Source organism: Leopardus geoffroyi, chromosome X, assembly GCF_018350155.1.
Source record: "Leopardus geoffroyi isolate Oge1 chromosome X, O.geoffroyi_Oge1_pat1.0, whole genome shotgun sequence".
Lineage (NCBI taxonomy): Eukaryota > Metazoa > Chordata > Mammalia > Carnivora > Felidae > Leopardus > Leopardus geoffroyi.
In genome coordinates this window covers 93,961,801-93,975,519 of record NC_059343.1, presented here as the reverse complement: position 1 = coordinate 93,975,519, position 13,719 = coordinate 93,961,801, and positions in this window count along the sequence as shown.

Genomic DNA, 13,719 nt, shown 5'->3' with positions numbered 1-13,719 from the left:
AGTCACTTCTTCAGTGTCCACTAAGACTGTAGGCACATTTTTATTTTAGCACTTAATACCCTACTGCTTTTATTGACTTAAAAGTCTCGCTCTCTGACCAGGCTGAGTTATATAAACATACTTTGCAAATCTTTGCATCCCTAGTGCTTGATGATGGCCTTAATAAATATTTGTAAATTAAGGAAGGAACGAATGATGAAGTCAGGGTATTAGACTATGATAGCTAAGAGGAGAGAAGAGGAAAGCAGAGAAGACGTGGGGGGTGGGGGGAGAACAAAACAAAAATCCTCTGCAAGACTGACTTTGAATCTGTTTGAGGGCTATAATATTTGCGAGGTTGAGACAAAAGGCAGGAAACTAAGATGTTTGTTTGGTCACGTCTAAATACGCTGGGCAATTATCTTTAGAGTAGGCTTCATTTCAAGGACTCTATTTTGTGGCTGCATCTTAATTAACCAAAAGTGACTCCATGCGTCAAAAACTGGAGCGCCTACAAAGTGACCTCATTACAGTCCATGAGAAAGGTCACAAACAGCAATACTCACATGTGTAATCTTACCTGTAAGTATCCCACGCTATAAATCACGTTTGCCAACATCCAGGGTTATGACGCAAAGTGTATGTCTGTGTAAATGTGTTGTACAGAAAAAAAATTTTTTAACTCCTGAAATTAACTGGAAGGTGCTTGATTTCCAGATGAAGTTTTTAGGGTGTTTCTTTTCACATGACTCATTTTGCGAATCTCACGTTTGTTTCTGCTAAGTTTCTCAATGTAGTATGCCTGTCTTTCCTATTTATATGACTTTTGTTATAATTTTAAGGAATGCAAAGGCAACGAGAAATAGATTTACACTTAACCTGAGGTTAAATGTGTTTCTGATAGTATTTTTATTTATATTTAAAGGATTACTATTATTCGAAATACAGTAACAAAGAGAGGAAGCATTTTTGGACTAGTGGAAAATGCTTGGACAGGGCTTTAAGTGGTCTAGGCTCCAACCCTTACTTTGTAAGCCAATTAAAGAGGTTGGTCTTAGGCTAAGTCACTTTCCTTCTAGACTCCAATATTCTCTTCTGGAACAATCTGTGCTCAACTGATCAGAGATGGCAAACTAGAACATCACAGTTTGAATCCTGTATATCATCAGATGGGTTTTCCAAACAAGTGTCTCGGTAGCATTTCAAAAATGAGTTTGAGGGGCGCCTGGGTGGCTCAGTCGGTTAAGTGTCCGACTTCGGCTCAGGTCATGATCTCACGGTCTTTGGGTTCGAGCCCCGCGTCGGGCTCTGTGCTGACAGCTCAGAGCCTGGAGCCTGTTTCAGATTCTATGTCTCCCTCTTCCTCTGACCCTCCCCTGTTCATGCTCTCTGTCTCAAAAATAAATAAATGTTTAAAAAAAATAAAAATAAAAATAAATGAGTTTGAAAGATTCAAGTAGGCTTTCAATCCCAGATTTGCAAAAGTCCCTCCCCTCCCCCCTAAACTGCTCATGTACAGAGCAAGCCCAAAGTAGGATAACACAGGCTTTGAGAACTGAATTGCAATATAAACACTGTCCAGAAGACAGACAAAACCCTGCTCTGGTAACCACTGCCCCCGCCCCCCAGCCCAGTATTTCACCAATGCCAGTTAGTAACTGTCAACTACTTGCAGATATGAGAGAAATTAATTTCTGGCCATTAGGATAAATTAGCATTGAGCTGCCCTCTTCACTAAAATGTTGTGGAATTTTTCAGAGAAGTTTAGACATTTCTAGTAGGAAGGATTTTTAGTCTTTCTCTGGGAAAGTCTCACAAGTGTGTGCTGTTGAAACAGGCTGGTGAAGGCAGTTCTGTTATGGCCATTGATTTGAGGGTTAGCTGTCTGACAGCTTTGGGAATATTAGTATTTTTTTTTTACTGTTTCCTGAGAAAAGGACTCTATGCAATTATATCTAACATTCCTGAGTGTCGCTTTTATATTCTTGACCATAATCTCACATGACACAGTACATGCTTCATAATATTTTAAATAAATAAATCTACAGCAAGATATAAGGTAGACCGAAAGTTGCCAAAAAGCAGAACTTATTTATAAGCCTCATTTTGGAGGACCTTAAATGTACAAATATTCATATGATTTGTTCAAATACAAAGATACAGGATCTTGACAAAGCTAAATGTTAAAAAAAAATTTTAAATGGTCAATCCAATGGGAAAGCAAAAGAAACAACTTTTCTGATAAATCAATTTAGATAATTTTACAATTATAGATTTCCAATTCCCTGAAGAAATGATTTTTCTGAATTTTAATATTATTCCTTCTGCTTTATTTTGGGAGGGGAGGCAAATTGAATACATTGTCTTAGAGGAACATTAGCATCTTCTCTAAGAGATTGAAGGCTGCCTTTTACTTTGACATCTCTCATATATTGGCCAATCAATAATTATTCATAGTTTAGTTTCAGGGATTTGTTTTTTTTTTTTTAATCTGTGAATCCAATACTTTCTTTTTCATTACAAATGATAAGTTTCATAATTATTTTTGCAGGCGCTTGGAGTTGAATTTAAAAATGGAATATAATGGGTATTGAAGAGGGCATCTTTTGGGATGAGCACTGGGTGTTGTATGGAAACCAATTTGACAATAAATTTCATATATTTAAAAAATAAAATAAAATAAAAATGGAATATAATAGGATCAAGTAGCTACTCTTGTTTACATTTTCAATATTTAAAATTTTTTTAATGTTTATTTATTTTTGAGACAGAGACAGAGCATGAACAGGGGAGGGGCAGAGAGAGAGGGAGACACAGAATCTGAAACAGGCTCCAGGCTCTGAGCTGTCAGCACAGACCCCCACGGACTCGAACTCACGGACCGTGAGATCATGACCTGAGCCAAAGTGGGACGCTTAACCAACTGAGCCACCCAGGTGCCCCATTCAATCTTTTAAATGAAGCACAGTATTCTTTAAAATATGGCAAATTTTATTGCTTCTCAGCCTTTTGGCTAAGATCAAGTGTAAAATATGGCAAATTTTAACTTAAAATCTTTAATGATCCTGATTGTAGGTGAGACAAATGAGACATAATATGGCTTTTATCGGGATACTCACTTGAGTAAATGTAGCTACTAAAATCGACTTGTATCAATTTATATAAAGCAGTGTACCACGAAAACGAGGCTCATTACATATTTTCACTTCCAGAAAACTTTTATTCATCTCTGATGATCATCAAAACCTAGTATTGGAATACTACATGGCAATGAGAAAGAAAGAAATCTGGCCTTTTGTAGCAACGTGGATGGAACTGGAGAGTGTTAATGCTAAGTGAAATAAGTCATAGAGAGAAAGACAGATACCATATGTTTTCACTCTTATGTGGATCCTGAGAAACTTAACAGAAACCCATGGGGGAGGGGAAAGAAAAAAAAAAAAAGGTTAGAGAGGGAGGGAGCCACAATATAAGAGACTCTTAAAAACTGAAAACAAACTGAGGGTGGCTGGGGGGTGGGAGGGCGAGGGGGGGGTGATGGGTATTGAGGAAGGCTCCTGTTGGAATGAGCACTGGGTGTTGTATGGAAACCAATTTGATAATAAATTTCATATTAAAAAAAAAAACAAAAACCTAGTAAACATACAGATTTGATGGTGTGGCCATTTGCAGAAATTGCCTGCTAAGGAAAAAAAATGTATGTAGTTGTGTTTTGAAAATAAGAATTAATTACCTGCTATTTTGATTATCTGAAATGCTGTCATGTCTGCTGACGTGTGTCTTTTCCATTACGAGATCTCCAGCTTAAAAGAAATTGCACCATGTCTCCTAGTCCCCTCAGATCTTTGAGGATACGTTATACAAACAATTGTTCAGAAAGGGATTTTTCTTTGTAAAATTGACCATAACCAAGCAGCTGAAAAGTTACAACTTTGTTTGGAAACAAATTATCAGAACTTCCATCTTCCTGTGTCTGGTTTGATGACTATGATTTATCTTAGAATAAAAGAACCTTATTTTGTTTTGTATCTGGGTTCAAAGTGAAGCATGATTTCTCATTCGAAAGGAAAAGTAGAGAGTAGAATGAAAAGTAGAGTTGATGTAATTTTTCGTCCGTCAATTTTAGGTATTGAGGATTTTTACTAATGGAATGCTGGTGGTAAAGATAATTAGATTTCATTCAGAAAATATTAATTTAGGAAAAAGGGTCAAGTTTGAACATTTGTTGCTGTTTCATGTTGTTTGTGGACCTAACCTATAAAATAACTTTACCACTTAAAACCTAGAACATCAAACACTGGTTCCAGCCACAATGAGTGAGCCTACTTACTACGTTACACTGATCTAAAAGCTTGATAAAATACAAAAAACAAAGCAAAAGAAACACTTACCTGAGAACTCTAAAAAGTAAACAAAGATGGGCAGACTGGGATTGGAAATCAAGACCTGAAGAAAGGCCAAAACAGAGAAAGTGTTGTTTTTTTGTTGATAGTTTCTTTTAAACTTCCTTTACCTTCTGGCTCTAACTTCAGGGCAGAGCCAAATCACTAACTGCATAGCAGTCGGGTCAGTAAATACTCCAAGAGAGGCCTGTCTTTCAGTGCCAGACAAATATCTATTTGAAGAAATAACAACTTGGGGCGCCTGGGTGGCGCAGTCGGTTAAGCGTCCGACTTCAGCCAGGTCACGATCTCGCGGTCCGTGAGTTCGAGCCCCGCGTCGGGCTCTGGGCTGATGGCTCGGAGCCTGGAGCCTGTTTCCGATTCTGTGTCTCCCTCTCTCTCTGCCCCTCCCCCGTTCATGCTCTGTCTCTCTCTGTCCCAAAAATAAATAAACGTTGAAAAAAAAAAAAAAAAAAGAAAAGAAATAACAACTTCTCTTAATGTACACATTTGAAATATTTACAGAAACTGTGGAGTGCACATTCTTTGAGATATATGTACATGCAACCTTTATGAAAATTAGACATAGACTGCAAGCCTTAGCAAACTCAAAAAGCCAAAATAGTAGAGTGTATCTACAATAAGAAAATTAATCCAGAAATCAATAGTAAAATAACTAAAAGCCATATATATGTACAGATGTGTAAATATATACATACACATTAAGAAATATGTGAATAATCAATTGGTTACAGACGAAATAATGAGAGTTTAAAATATTTTATTTATTTATTTTACTTTATTTTTTAAAATAACTTACTATGAAATTAGCTAACATACAGCATATACAGTGTGCTCCTGGCTTTGGGAGTAGATTCCCGTGATTCACTGCTTACATACAACACCCAGTGCTCATCCCAACAAGTGCCCTCCTCAACGCCCATCACCCATTTTCTCTAGCCCCCTGCCTCCCCACCATCAACCCTTAGTTTGTTCTCTGTATTTGAGAGTCTTTTACGGTTTGCCTCCCTCTCTGTAACTTATTTTTCCTTCCCTTCCCCCATGGGCTTCTGTTAAGTTTCTCAAGTTTCACATATGGGTGAAAATATATGATATCTGTCTTTTTCTGACTGACTTACTTCACTTGCGTAATACCCTCCAGTTCACTGACCAAAGGAAATATTACATACCAAAACTTAGGATATGCAGCTTAAGCACTACATAGATATAAATATAAAAGAAGAGAGACTGGGGCGCCTGGGTGGCTCAGTCGGTTAAGCGGCTGACTTCGGCTCAGGTCATGATCTCGCGGTCCGTGAGTTCGAGCCCCGCGTCGGGCTCTGTGCTGACAGCTCAGAGCCTGGAGCCTGTTTCAGATTCTGTGTCTCCCTCTCTCTGACCCTCCCCCATTCATGCTTTGTCTCTCTCTGTCTCAAAAATAAATAAACGTTAAAAAAAAATAAAAAAAAAAAAGAAGAGAGGCTAAAATACATTATCTAAGTATACCACTTAAAAAGTTAAAAAAAAAAAACATAATATATCCAAACCAAACAAAAACAGTTAAACAACAAAGTTAAGAACATAAATTAATGATGTAAATTTTAAAAAGAGATCGACAAAGCCAAAATTTGTGAATATACTAAATAACATTCAGAAAGTTTGTCATATAGGGGCACCTGGGCGGCTCAGTTGGTTAACTGACTCTTGATTTCCGCTTAGGTTGTGATCTCCCAGTTTATGAGGTAGTGCCCCGTGTCAAGACTCAGCTGACAGCAAGGAGCCTGCTTGGGATTTTCTCTCTCCCTCTCTCTCTGCCCCTCCCTGCTCATTCTCTCTCTCTCTCTCTCTCTCTCTCTCTCTCTCTCTCAAATAAGTAAACTTAAAAAAGAAAACTTGGCACATTAATGAAGAAAAAAGGAAGAATACAGACACACACACACACACACACACATACACACACACACACGATTTAGTAATTATGCAGGGGACTGTAGTATAGAAATATACAGAATTCACCATTACCAATAGGTTACACACTTTTTTAAAAAAAATTAACATTTATTTATTTTTGAGAGAGAGAGACAGAATGTGAGCAGGGAAGGGGCAGGGGGAGAGGGAGACACAGGATCTGAAGCAGGTTCCAGGCTCTGAACTGTCAGCCCGACGCGGGGCATGAACCCACAGATTGTTCATGACCTGAACCGAAGTCAGATACTCAACCAACTGAGCCACCCAGGGACCCCACTGATAGGTTACACACTTAAAGTGAGAGGCAAAACTTTAAAAAAAGGGAGAGATTTGCAAAATATTAACAATATGAACTTTGGGGTAGGAAAATATTTGTTACAGAAACCACAAAAAATTAAAACCAGAATGAAAAAGATTGTAAAATTTAACTGAATTAAATTTAAGAACTACTGTTTATTACAGGATAGTACAAAGATAGTGAAAAGACAGACCACAACATGAGAGAAGATGGTTCAGTAAAAATAACTGAAAAGTGTCATTATCCATGATACATAAAGTATTTCTACAACTCTGTAAGTAAAGATAAACACCCTAATAGAAAGAAATGGTCAAAATACATAAACAGACGTGTGTCACAGGCTGGTGCAAACTCATGGCCTTAAAAATATATGAATATATTTATACCCTTATGAAATAACCTAGAACGTATATACTAAAATCATACTATTTCACAACCATCAGATAGGCAATGATGAAAAATTTGATATTACTGTTGACTTGTGAACTAGAACTCTCATAAAATACTTGTGGGAGTATAAAGTATTAGAATCTGTTTGCAAAAAAAAATAATATTTAGCATTATCTAAAGTTGATGATGCACATATCCTTTGATGTAACAATTCAATCTGTAAATCTAGACCTTAGGGAAATTCCCACATATGAAGACAATGTGACACGTAGAAGAATGTATTTAACAGTGAGGTAGGAAAGCAAAACCCTGGAAACAGATTTACAGCAAAGGCAAGATCGATCAATGTGCAAGGTGTGATAACACAATGGAAAACAACACAGCAGTGGAATGGAAAGACGCAAGACCCGCAGCTATACATCTCAATGTGGATGCATCTCACAAAGTTGAATGAACAAAGTGAATTGCAGAAGAATATAAACAGTCTGGTTCTGTTTCTGCAATTTATGTACATGCAAAATTCAAGAGGATATTGTTTTAGAATACATATCCATGTGGTAAAATTAAAATAAAAACACAGGAATGATGAACAATATTCAGGATGACAGTTACCTCTGAAAGGGAAGGAGGGAGGGGAATATATGATCAAGGAGGGGTACTCAAAGGGATTCAAAGGGATTCAAAGGCATGCATTACTTGGTATTTTGTATGCTGCATGTTGGGTACGCGGTGCTCTTTTTAGGATTATTTTTTCATAAATCATAAGTAATAAAATGTTTCATATATTTCATACTAAAATATAAATAAACCACTATAAAATGTAATATCTGAGATTGGCCAGAGTTCACTTCAAATTTGTTAATGTTTTATGCATGCTGTTTACCGGCAAATCTACATAAAAAGAATACCAGAAAATTAAAAGATTATTGTAGGAGTTGACTCTAAAGTCACCTTGATTCACCCTCCTTTAGTTAGTATGTTCATCTCTTAGTCCGTTCAACAGGTTATGTATGCAAATACCACGCATGAGCTGTTGTTTCCAAGTTAAAAAGGAAGAGGACGCTGGTTAGTTATACTGTGATCCACACAAGTAGCTATCTACATGCTTCTTTTTTTTTTTTTTTTTTCATTCTGACCCAAATTGGAAATTTTCTTTGATATTTGTTCCCTTCTTTGATTAGGGATAAAATATTATTGTCACAAAGTCACCGAACCAGAACAGCCAAGGATCCAGCCATAGATGGAGATGCTAAGTAAAATGTGTATTTTTTTGATATGCTGTTTTCTATGTATTTCAATACATTTCCAAGTAACTGCACTATAATTACCACCGTTTATTAAGAACCACTTACTCTTCTTTTCTCAGCCGAAATCAAGTTTAAAAGAGATATTATACAAGAAAAAAATTCCTTACAAGCCAGTCCTAAGAGATTAACTTGGGTGATTCAGAGACCCTTTGGAACATTAAATTGCAACAAGAACCTCCAAAGGTCTCTAAATTCCCCCACTGACATACTTCATATGAATTCAAATGAATCATACTTTTCTGATCCTTTATATTATTTTAGGAAGGTTAATCCTTACGTAGAAAATAACGATTATTGTTGCCATTGTTTCTGTGGAATAATCACCTCCAAAACCTAAACCTGGGCCTTGCTGCTTCCAAAGTCCCACCACCTTTAATAAAATGATATTTCTAATATTGCAGCTTCTGATAATTGACTCTTTCATACAGTAATATAAATTGCCATTCTCTCAAGAAGCTCCAACTATCCGAAAAAAAAAAAAAGTCCATTTTCCAATCAGTGCTACACATTTGAAACTAACCCACCAGGAAACAAGAAGTCAAAGATGGTAGTGCTGGAAGGGAAATAAAAGAAGTTGCCAAGAGAAGCAAATTAGAACAAGGTTCTCATGTTCTTCAAGGCCCCTGCCATCTCCTAATCAGGATGGCGAAGAATTTCAGATGCCTCTTGGGTGTCGCTTTCTCCTTAATGTCCAGATTTTTACCTTTCGTCCCATCTGCATTTTATCATACCATTCAGCATGTGTAGGGACATGGAAATCTTGAATGTAGTCAATGCATCATGTTGACATTCAGAATGAATCTTGGTGACAGAAATCAGAATAGTATTTGTCTGCATGGTGGTAGAGGGTGGCAGGGCAGGGTGATTGGGAATATTTGTGGGGGACTTTCTAGGATAATTAAAGTATTCTGTATTTGATCTGGGTGAGAGTAAGATTATATACATATAATATGTATATACATTATATATATGTACACACACATACACACATATGCACACATATACATATAGATGTATATATGTATACATATATAGACATATACATGTATACATCTATACATATAGATATATGTATATCTATATACAGATAGATATATGTACAGATACATATAGATATATATACATATATCTACATATAGATATATGTATAGATACATATCTATATGTATATATATATATATAAACTGATATGTGTACTTCAGATTTATTTTTTGCTCTATGCAAATATCACCTCAGTAAAATATTAGCAAATATATATATGAACATAAATTGGACAATATCTTGATTCATGGTTTCTCATTTAGAATAAAATCTAAATATCATACATTGGCTTATAAAATTCTACATAATCACATTCCTGTATGTCTTTCGACCCTGCTTTCCTGACACTCTTTCCTTTGTTTACTATGTTTGTGCCATGTTGTTCTTACTGTTATTTTTTTCAAATGTTTTTAATGTTTATTCATTTTTGAGACAGAGAGACAGAGACAGAATGACAGCGGGGGAGAGGCAGAGAGAGAGGGAGACACAGAATCCCAAGCAGGCTCCAGGCTCTGAGCTGTCAGCACAGAGCCCGATGCGGGGCTTGAACTTATGAACTGTTAGATCATGACCTGAGCCTAAGTCAGACGCTTAACCGACTGAGCCACCCAGGTGCCCCATGTTTTCGCAACTTCTAAAAAGAGGGATAGTACATATTATGCATTTGATAAATATGTTCTGCGTGAATAGGTATCAGTGAAATGTAACACAGTGAGATAGGTTGGTTGAAGGAAACCAGTTCCAAATTTACTCAGTTCCCCTAATTTTGGTAATAGACATTCCTTAAGGGATGTGTCACCCACCAGTGAAATTCAGTGTGAGCTCTACACTTTCACTGTACACATGTATCCCTCCAAATACAGGGAGAGAGTACAAATTTCTTAAGCCATAGAGCTAAGGTGGGCAAAAACGTGTAATCTTTACGACTCAAGGTAATCTATAGTTTGAGGTCCCGTGTCAATGGGAATAGAAACATAATCTTAGTTCTGTCTAAACTGCTTAATATCCTACTAAATCTTAGCTAAATCCTGAGTTTCCCCTCCTCCTTTCTTCTTAATGACATCTATGTCCAGGAAGCTTATGTAATATCATGAAGTCTGGCCCTAGTTGGCATTTTTTCCTACTTCATTCTCTGAGGTCATCTGGTTGAGTTCTTGTCTGTCATTACTTCTTCCACACTGGCATGTGTCCAGATGTCCTCACTCCTCTCTGCTGCACACGATATTCCTCTGTATCTTCAGACATGGGAAAAGTTGGCGTCTTTGTCCTTTGAATTCGAATCTTAAAAAAAAAAAAAACCTCACTGGGACCACCCCAGTACTATCTTACCAGGCACCCACTTTTTATCCACTGTTCTCATACTACCTTTCAGGGTTCCGGACAGGGAGGAGAACAGAGGTCCCCTTCACACTTGAAATCTTGGATCAAGATATTATGGTTTAGCCCTACTTTTCTCAGACAATGAGGGTGGAATGTTATAGTTTCCTAGGCTGGGAAACCATGTAGTAAAATGACGTCTGGGGGCAAGGGAGATACATATTGTTTAATACTTCAAAATACTGCATAGCTGTAAACGATGGATAGATACACGCATGCATGCATACACACACACAAAATTAGCATAGCATGAGTAGTAATGCCTTTCTTGATGTCAGAGATAAGTCGTAAAAAAGCCCAATCTTTGGGTGCTCCATGCTAGTGACTGAGATGGTCACGTTGAGGTTCTTATGGGATAACCATGTCATGTGGACAGAAGTGAATACAGGTTTTGCAGTGCCTGAAGCGTATACACTTTGGAGGAGTCACTTTTTTAAGAAAAATAATACAGAACTAAAAATAAAAATGAAAAAATTCTGAAAATTAGCTTTTACAATAAGAAGAAAGAGAAAGAAGTCAACAGAAATTATAAATGTTAAAAAATTGACTATTAATCAGGGTTCTCCAGGGAAACAGAAGAGAGATAGAGATAATCAGATTTATTATAGAAATTGGCTAACATGGTTAAAGAAGGCAAGAAGCCCTATAATCTGCTGTGTGCAAGCTAGACCACCAGGAAAACTGATGATATATAATTGGGTCCCAAGTTCAAAGGCCTGAGGACCAGTGGAGCTGATGCTATAACTTCCGGCCTGAGGCCCAAAGCCTGACAATTAGGGGAGGTGGTTGCTGGTATAAATCTCAGAGTTCAAAGGAACTCTAATATCTGAAAGCAAGAGAAGCTGATGTCCCCAATCAAGAAGAGAGAGGGAATTCACCTTTCCATTCCTTTTTCTCCTATTCCGGGTTTCACAGATTGGATGATGCCCATCCACCCTAGTGAGGGTGAGTGTTTACTCAGTCTACTCATCCAAATGCTAACTTTTTCCAGAAACACCTTCACAGACACAACCAGAAATAATGGTTCATAGCTCTCTGGGTATCCCTTAGCCTAGTCAATTTGACACATAAAATTAACCACTGCACTGATAAATACTATAAAAATAACAAATTCAGAAAATATGAAAATATTTATATTAATTAACTGCTTGGCACACTTTTATTATACATTTTTACTACACATTTTGGCTGAAAACTTCCTAAACACTTCTTTTCTACAGTCCTTATAGTACCTAGCAGCGTCTTTCAAGATCTAGGTATACAAGGTATATATTTAAAAATGTGTTTATTGAAGGGGCACCTGGGGGGCCCAATTGCTTAAGCATTGGACTTCAGCTCAGGTCATGATCTCACGGTCTTTAAGTTCGAGCCCCGCGTCAGACTCTGTGCTGACAGCTCAGAGCCTGGAGCCTGCTTCAGATTCTGTGTCTCCCTCTCTCTCTGCCCCTCCCCTGCTCGTGCTCTGTCTCTGTCTCTCTCTCAAAAATAAACATCAAAAAAATTTAAAAATTTGTTTTCTGAAGTATAATACACTTCTTTTAGTATACAGTTCTACCGATTTTGACAAATACACATTCTTATGGAAACTTCATCAAAATCAAGGTAGCCAACATTTCTATTAGCTCAGAAAGTTCCTTCCTGCCTTGTTCCAGTCTTTCTGGACTACTGTAACAAAATACCACAGACTGGGTGGCTTATAAACAACATAAATACAGTTCTCACAGTCCAAATTCAATGTGTCAGCTAATTCAGTGTTTGATGAGATCCTGTTTCCTATATGGCTGTCTTTTCATTGTAACCTCACAAGGTAGAAGGGGCAAGAGGGCTTTCTTAGGTCCCTTTTATAAGGGTGCTAATTCCATTCAGCAAGGCTCTGCCCTTATGCTCTCTAATCGTTTCCCAAAGGGACCCCACATCCTAATACCATTACCTTGAGAGTTAGTATTTTAACATATGAATTTGACAGGGGCGGGGTGGGGGGGGGTGGGGAGAGAGACACACTTTGAGACCAGAGCATGCCCTTTGTATTTAAAACCTCCTCATTTCTAGTACCTAGCAACCATTTGTCTTTTGTCTCCATAGCAACAACAAACACAAAACCCAGCTCAACTCCTGACAAGACTGACTTAACCCTACACAATACAGGTCTAGCAGAGGAAGAAGAATGACCATTTCAAAAAATAACTTACATTTCCATCAATAAATGTAATGCTGTACACAGGATATTTGGCACTCAATTAAAAATAAGACCCTGTAAAAAAGTGGGGGAAGCTAACAAGTTTCAGGGCAGTCAACCAAACCAGCCTCAGAGATGAACTTAATATTGGGATTATAAAATAAAAACCTGTAAATAACCAGGATTAATTATATTAAATGCTCTAGTGGAAAAGGCATAAAATGTGAATAAAGGGGAATTTTCAGCAGATAGGTGGAAACTATACAAAACAAATTGAAATGCTGGACCTGAAAAAGATGGTAATAAAGAATGCTTTTGATAATTCTTTAGGTAGACTCAAGCTAACTGAGAAAAATAAATCAATGAATTAGATGTTAAGACAATAAACACGACTCAAATTGATACACAATTTAAAAAAACGAATGAAGCATCTTAGAACCATGGATAATTTACGAATGAGAAAACTAAGAGCTTATATTCTGTGTTCATTCATTCTTTCTCTAATACGCTCTCTTTCTTCCTTTGTGCAGATCCAAGTTTCTGACCTATGTAATATTTTTTTTCTGCCTGAAGAAAATAATCTAACATTTCTTGCAGAGAAGGTCTACTGGTGATGGATTATTTCAGTTTTCGTTTGTCTGAGAAAGTCTTTCTTTCTCCTTCACTTTGAAGAATTATCTCACTGGATATTGAATTCTTGCTTATTAGTCTGTTTCTTTCAATACTCTAAATATTTTGTTCCACTCTGCTCTTGCTTTCATGGTCTCTAATGAGAAATTTTGTGTCATTCTTATGCTCGTT